Here is an 8,481-nt window from a genome sequence, read left to right as displayed (position 1 = left end):
ATGAAAATAAAGTTACAACATACAAAATGTACAGGATGCAGCAAAAGCAATTCAAAGGAAGGTTTACAGCAATAAATGCACACAATAAGAAAAAAGAAAGATCTCATATGAAGAACAAATTTTACACTTTAAGGAAGTAGAAAAAGAAGAACAAAATAAGCCCAACATTCACAGAAGGAAGGACATAATAAAAATTATGGTAGAAATAAATAAAATAGAGAATATGAAAACAATATAAAAGATTAATGAATATGAGTTGCTTTGTTTTTAAAAGATAAAAGTGGCATAAACTTTAGCTAGCCTACGCAAGAGAAAATACAGGACTCAAATGAGTATAATTTTAAATAAAAGAAGAGGCATTACAATCGACTACACAGCAACAGAAAAGATCGCAGGAAACTATTATCAATAATTATATGCCAATAAATTGGATAATATAAAAGAAATGGATTAATTCCTAGAAACAGATACATTTTTTCTATATCTGTACCATGAAGAAATAGAAAATCAGAACAAACTAATAACAAAAGCATGGAATCAATAATCAAAATCCTCCCAACAAAGAAAAGACCAAGACCAGACGGTTTTATGGGTGAACACCAAATATTTACAGAAGAACTTCTGTCACTCTTTTTCAAACTCTTCCAAGAATTTGTGGAGGAGGAAATACTTCCAAATTCATTTATCATGGCAGCACTCTCTGATACCAAAGCCAGATAAGAATACTACAAGAAAAGAAACTTACAGGTAAATATCCCTGATGAACATAGATGTAAAAGTCCTGAACAAAACACAAGAACAGAATTTAACAGAACATTAAATGGCTCATACATTAAGATCAAGAGGGATTCTTTCCTAGGATGCAAGAATGGTTCAACATAGTTAAATCAGTAAATGTGGTAAACCACGTTAAAAGAATGAAGGATAAATTTATCTCATTATTTATTTCAATGGTTGCAGAAAAAACTAATTTGATAAATTTCAGCATTATTCATGATAAAAAATGTCAACAAATTAGATAAAGCAAGAACATACCTCAACATCATCAAGGCTATATATGTCAAGCTCACAACCAGCATCACACTCAATGGCGAAAAGTTGAAAGCTTTCCCACCATGATCAGGAAAAAGACAATGATCACTCCTTTCATCACTTCTAATCAATATAGTATTTGAAATCTTAGCAAGAAAAATCAGGCCAGAAAAAAAACCCTTCAAATGAGAAAGGAGGAAGTAAACTTGCCTTCGTTTGGAGATGATATGCTTTTATATACATAGAAAACTCCAAAGACTCCACACAAAAATCTATTAGAACTGATAAATAAAATCAGAATGGCTGCAGGATGCAACATTGATATAAAAAAATCAGTTGCAATTTTATACACTAACCATGAACTATCTGAAAAAGAAATTAGGGAAACAATCCCATGTAGAATACCATCATAGTAATAAAATGCTTAGGAGTAAATTCATCCTGGGATGTAAAAGTTCTGTACACCAAATCTGTAAGATTGATTAAAGAAGTTGAAAATGAAAGAAAGCAATGGGAAAACATCTCATGTTCATGGATCAGAAGAATTAATAGTATTAAAATGTCCCTACTACTAAAAACGACCTGTAGATTCAATACAATCCCTATCAAAATTCTAATGACATTTTTCTCAGAAATAGAAAAATATCTTAAAATTCTTATGGAACTACAAAAGACCCCAAACAATCAAAGCAATGCTGAGAAACAATGAAGCTGGGAACATTATAATTCCTGATTTCAAGTTATCTTACAATGCTATAGTAACCAAAGCAAGATGATGTTGTAAAAATGGGCACATAATTCAATGGAACAAAATAGAGAACCAAGAAATAAACCCAAGCATATAAGGTCAACTAACATTGTGCCAAAATACACAATGGGAAATGGATAGTCTCTTCAAGAAATGGTGCTGAGAAAATTGATTAGTATGTAATAGAATGAAATTGTATACTTATCTTACATCATATAGAACAATTAACTTAAAATGGATTAAAGTTCTAATTGAAAGACCTAAGGCTATAAGACTCCTAGATGAAAATGTGAGGGAAAATCTCCTTGACATTGGTCTCGGCAATGATTTTATGGAGAGGAAACTAAAAGCAAAGCAACAAAAGTGAAAATCAACAAGCGGAACTATGTCAACCTCAAAAAATTCTGCACAGCAAAGGAAACAATCGACAAAATGCACTGGCAAGATATGAAACGTGAGAAAATATTTGCAAACCATATCTCTTTGATAAGGAGTTAATATCCAAAATATAAAAGGAACTCATATAACTCAATAAGAAAAACACCGAAACAAATAACTCAATTAAAAAATGGGCAAAGGATCTGAATAGACTTTTTTTCCAAATAAGATGCACAAATATCCAACAAGCATATGAAAAGGTGCTCAATATCATTAATCATGAAGGAAATACAAATCAGAACCACAACAGGATTTCTCCTCATACATATTAGGGTTGCTATTATCAAAAAGGCAAGATCTAACAATTATTGAAGAGGATGTTGGAAAAAGTATACCCTTATATACTATTGGTAGGAATATAAATTGGTACAGTCATTATGGAAACAGTATGGAGGGTCCTCAAAAGATTAAAAATAGAACTGATTTATGATCTAGTAACTCCATTTCTGGGTATATATCCAAAGAAAACAAAAAAGAATATTGAAGAGATATCTGCACTACCATATTCATTGCAACTTTTTTCATGAAAGCCAAAACATGGAAACAACCTAAGAGTCTATCAGTGGATGATTGGATCAAGAAAACGGGGTGTACAAATGTACAAGGAAATATTATTCAGTCATAATAAACCATGGAATCTTGCCATTTGCAACAACTTGGATGAACCTGGAGGACATTATGCAAAGTGAAAAATCAAGACACAGAAAGACAAATACTGTACAATCTTACTTATATGTGAATTCTAAAATAGTCAAACTCACAGAAGCAGAGTATATGAATTATAAAATTAAAATTATATTAAACTTATATGAAACCACTTGATTGTAGAGAAAGTGTGTAAAAATAAAAATGAATGAAGATGTGTTATATATATACCCATTGGAATTCTGCTCAGCCATAAAAAAATAAATCTTGCCATTTGCAACAACATAAATCTAAGTATAAACCTAAAATATTTAGAAGAATGGATATAATGCAGTTAAAAGTTAATAAAATAGAAAAACAGTAGATGGGATCAAGACTGTTAAAATACGATTCCTGGAAAATGCTAACATTAGAAACAACTAGAAAAATTGATCTAGAACTAAAGGAAAGACAAGCATATGCATGTAATATGTGGAAAAATGTCCAAATGCAAAGGCTATCATATTTCAGGGAGAATATATCTTTAAAAATGTTAAGACAATGTGACTATTTTTGTCTAAGAACTTAAGACTAAGAAAAAGTTAACTCATTTGAAATAAAAATTGCAAATTTACTCCAGATGAAGGAGAAAATATGAATTAACCAATCATTTTTCAATGTATTGTGATAAAATATGCATAAGATAAAACATGATTTAAAACATTTTTGTAAGCAGTACAGTGTCATTAATTACTTTCACATTGTTGTGCAACGATCACCAACACCCATCTCCAGAAAATTTGATCATCCCAAACTATAGCTATGAGCTCATTCACACTAACTCTTCCTTTCTCTGTCCCTCCACCCCCTGCTAATCACTGTTATAGCTTCAGTCTCTATGAATTTGAATATTCTAGGTACCTCATAAAAGTGTCCTTTGTGACTAGCTTATTTTACATGACATGATGTCTGCAAGGTTCATCCACGGAGTAGCATGTATCAGAATTTCATTACTTTTAATGCTGAATAATATTCCATTGAACATATATACTGCATTTGTTTATTCATTCATTCATTGATGGACCCTTGGATTGTTTCCATCTTTTGGCCGTTTTAAATAAAGTTACTATGAACATAAATATAAAAACATCTGTTTGAGTCCCTGCTTTCAATTCTTTTGTTAAATATACCCAGACAGGGAATTTCTGGATCACGTGGTAATTTTATGTTTAACTTTTCAAGGAAGAGCACTATCAATGCACATGGTATCCAATTCTGCACCTTCTCATTAAGGCATTCTTTGCTCTTTTTTTAAATAGCAACTATCCTAATAGGTGTGAAGTGGTTTCTCACTGAGTTTTTATTTGAATTTCCCTAGTGATTAGTGATGTAAATAATCTTTTCACAGGCAGTTGGCCCTCATTTATCTTATTTGGAAAAATTTCTGTTCAATCCTTTGTTGGTAATTTAATTGAGTTCGTTTTGTTTTGGGTGTTGTGTTACAGGATTTTTAAACATACTCTTGATATAATATCTTATCAGATATGTAATGTTGCAGTTTCTCACATTTTGTGAGTTGCCTTTCTACTCTTTTGATAGTTTACTTTGATTCACAAAAGGTGTTAACATGGTGAAGTCCAATTAGCTGTTTCAATTTAGGTGCCTGTGCTTTTGGCGTCATATCCAGAAAATCATTGACAAATATAATTCCATGAAGATTTCCCCCTATGTTTTATTCTAAGAGTTTAACAGTTTTTTTCTCTTATGATGTTTGTGTCTTTGATTTGCATTGAGGAAATTTTTGTACATGGTGTAAGGTAAGGTTCCAATTTCATTCTTTTGCATGTTGACATCCAGATTTTCCAACATCATTAGTTGAAAATATACTTTTCCTCATTGAATGGTTGGCATTTATCAAAAATTATTTGACCATACATGTGAAGGTAATTTCTGGTTCTCTATTCCATGTCATTGCTCTATATGTCATACAACACTTATGATCTATGTTGTACAACATTGTTTTGATTACAATAACTGTGTTCTGGGTTCTGAAATGAGGAAGTGTAAGACCTACAACTTTGTTCTTTTCTTTCAAGTGGAAATTTGGAGATCATTGAGACTTCATATGAGCTTTCGGATGGACTTTTCTACTTCTTTAAAAGACACCATTGGGATTTGGATATAGTTTGTATTGAATCTATCTGTCTGTCTATATATCTATCTATCTATCTATCTAATCTATATCACTTTGGGTAATATCAATGGCTTAATAATATTGGCTTCCAATCTCTGAAAATGAAATGTCTTCCATATCTTTGTGACTTCTTTAATTTCAACAATATTTTTTGGTGCACAAATCTTTCACTACCTTTCTTAAGTTTATTTCTAAGAATTTTTTTCTTTTTATGATATTCTAAGTGTAGTTGTTTTCTTAATTTCTTTTTCCTGTTTTTTATTTTTAGTGTACAGAAAGGCAACAGGTTTTGTGTGTAATTTTCTGTCCTGCAACTTTCACATTTCTCTAGTGTTTAGTGATGTGAGGCACCTATTCACATGCTTGTTGGCTCTCATTTATATTCTTTGGAAAAATTTGTTAGTTCAAATAGTTGTGTGCATTTTTTGGAGGACTCTTTAGGGATTTCTAAACATAACATCATGTCACCTGCAGAAAGGATAATTTTTCTCTTCCCTTCTTTTTTAATCACGTATCACCATTTATTAATAAACCATTTATTTTTTGCTTGTTAGCACTAAACATTCTTTTTGCTATCAAGTCTCTGTAGTATCTATGTAACCTTATGCAGAAAACAGTCTTTCCTATCAATACGTTTGTATCCATATATTAAAATACTAATATTCCTAATTCTGTTGGAAACAAGCAATGTGTCCATGACTTAATTCACTTAATTCCAATCCCTAATCAGAATCATCCTGATAACATATAAGACTCTACAATGATTAGAACATGGTGATTCCAAGATATTCTCAAAGTTACTACAGTACTAAAAGTATAATAAGCAGCATAAAAATGACAATTTATTATGATGTGGATTTTACAACAATCCTTAAACACATTAACAGAAAACCTCTTACAGAATTCTACTTGTGACTTGTTTTTTATCACTCCTCCTTTTTTTTCATTTTTGAGTACTAATCTGGTACAGAGTCAGCTGGATAGAGCAAAGCTGGGTGGACCCCTCTTTGAGTGATGCAGTAAGCCCATTTGGGTTGTTCTCACTGGAAAGAGGAGAATACAGGTTGAGTCATTGCAGCCATGACCACATTCTGAGCTCTGTTGCTCACCATGGTCACTTCAGTTGTCCCCTCCTGAATCAAAGGGTTAAGGTCTTCAAAGTCAGTGTAAGTAATACCCAAACTAGTGATGAAAGGCTTGTTGTAAGAGCTTTCCTGGGTTCCACCTAGGGCTATGGGGATCAGTCTGGTGCAGAGCAGCTTTATCCTTCTGGTTTTGAGCAGTCAGCAGGACAAATGCCTGAGCCATCACTCATGCATAGTTGGGACACCCAGAGGAGAGAATAGGGGAGGCAATCAGACTGATCTGGCACATGATCCATAGGCCACTGTTCCCTGAGAGCCCCTGTGGGTTCTGAGCAACCCTGACTGGTGGTACTATGTTCGGTGAAGGAGAAGTACCCTGGCTGATGGTGTTTGTCTAGGGAACTTGATGCCCAGTGATGATTTTGACTCTTGCTCACTGAACTGGGGCACTTGGCTGGGCTGGAGTGGTACCTGGAGGTGTCACAGAGTAAGGTGGCAGTGGGGAGCTTATGGAGTTGATTGGAGTTGATGGAGTTGGATGAAGTTGAAACTGTAGGACAGCCACAGCCAAGCTCTTCTTTTCATTGTGTTTCTTATGTTGCCTCATATGGCTGCAGAGCAAATTCTCCCATGTGAATGAGGCATCACATATACCACTGTGAAAAGTTTTCTTAGTCTCCATCTTGGCCATTTGCTAGCTGCTCTGTCTTCCTGTGTCTTTCATATCCAAGGACATGGGTCTCGACCATGTCCTCATGGAACTGCTTTGAGTGCTTGCTCAAGTTGCTGTGCTGTGTTATGTCAAAGCTGCAGTAACTACACTGGAAGGGGTGGTTGATTCATTGGATGGATAAAGGATGCTCAGAAAGGACTTGTTGGAATAGGAGTAGCTGCACTCAGAGCATTTCTTGGGTGGTGCCTACTGGCATACCCAGCTGTACTTCTGAGGGTGTATTTGCTGTCACTCAGAAAGTCACAATGCAGACATTTGAAGTTGTTCCCCCTATGTTTGATGTCACTGTGTGTTACGAGGTTCCCTTGCATGGTGCAATGGACATTGCACAACTCTACTTGAAAGGCTTTTCCTCCAGTGCACATACATAAGCATTTTCAAGTATGAGTTTAATTTGGACTTGGTGTTAAAGACCAGCACTGGAAGGGCACATCTCCAGTATGGGACTGGAGGTGAAGGGTGAGCCAGTTGGAGTTGCAGCCGGCATAAGAGCATTCTCTGGCAGGTGAAGGGTCACTCACTGAGCCGTATTTGCAGCTGCTTGCTAAGGCTGCTGCTGTGGGCAGCCAAGTTGTCACTAGTGTCACACTTGTAGAGCTTCACATCTGTGTGTCATGTGGTTGATCATATTGTCCTTCTAGCTAAAGAACTTGTCATAGGTTTTATGTTTGTAGGGTTTCTCTCCCATGATACATTTTAAGTGATGGTTCACATCCACAGACAGTCTTGAATTGGCAAACTGAATAGCAACAGGTAAGCCTTTTCTAAGCAGGCAGGGCTGCATTTTTTTGGCATGCAACTTGGCAGGGAGAAAAATGACAGTGGCTGTCTGATTTTCAATGCTTTCCTTGGGCAGTCAATTTTGATATTCATGTTTAAAAAATTCTGGAGCTGAAACTGCTTGTCTGGCTCTCTGAGGTGATGTTTCTGGTTGTGGTCTGAGCCTGCATAGCAGGTACCATTCCTCTGATAATAGATGGACCATGCTGGGCCAACCTGGTGGTGCTCGTCAGCTGGCAGCCACTTTCCTTGTGAGCTACAATCATTTAGGTTGCTAAACCGTTGCTTACTGATACCACACGTGTGTATGTCGGGTTCAGCTGCAATTTTATCACTGTGCTACCTGGAATTTACACTGAGCATGGGAAGCTCTCTCCCCTGTTCACATTCATGGCTACAGGTTGAGAGGTCCCAGCCTGGTGTGGTTCCCGCATGGGGTGTTCTGACTTCATAGTGTAAGGACGTTTCCTTTTATTTTTCCACATGCCACCAGGCTTCCTATTTCTCCTTTCAATTTAGATGTGTTTTATTTTGTTTTCTTCCCTAATTGCTCTGGCTAGGCCTTCTAACACTCTGTTGAAGAGAAGTAGCAGGATTCCTTGTCTTGTTCCTGATCTTAGAGGAAAATGTTTCAGTTTTTCACCATTCATCATGATGTTAATTCTGTATTGTTGTCTTTATTATTATCATTTTGATACAGTTTCCTTCTATTCCTAGTTTGTTGAGTGCTTTTGTCTTGAAATAGTACTGAATTTTGTAAAATGCTTTGTGTGTATCAATTGCAATGATCATGTGTTTTTTCTTTATTCTTTTAATAAAATGAACAATAAAGACTGAATGTACTTTC

The 8,481-nt window shown here is 35.1% G+C and overlaps 1 pseudogene; it reads right to left on the bottom strand.

Moving 5' to 3' along the window:
• Nucleotides 1-6,076: 6,076 nt before the first annotated feature.
• Nucleotides 6,077-7,463, bottom strand: LOC106846127 (zinc finger protein 64-like; annotated as a pseudogene).
• Nucleotides 7,464-8,481: the final 1,018 nt, after the last annotated feature.

The sequence above is a fragment of the Equus asinus genome, chromosome 10, assembly GCF_041296235.1.
Source record: "Equus asinus isolate D_3611 breed Donkey chromosome 10, EquAss-T2T_v2, whole genome shotgun sequence".
Taxonomy (NCBI): Eukaryota; Metazoa; Chordata; class Mammalia; order Perissodactyla; family Equidae; genus Equus; species Equus asinus.
This window is presented reverse-complemented; position numbering and strand designations above follow the sequence as displayed.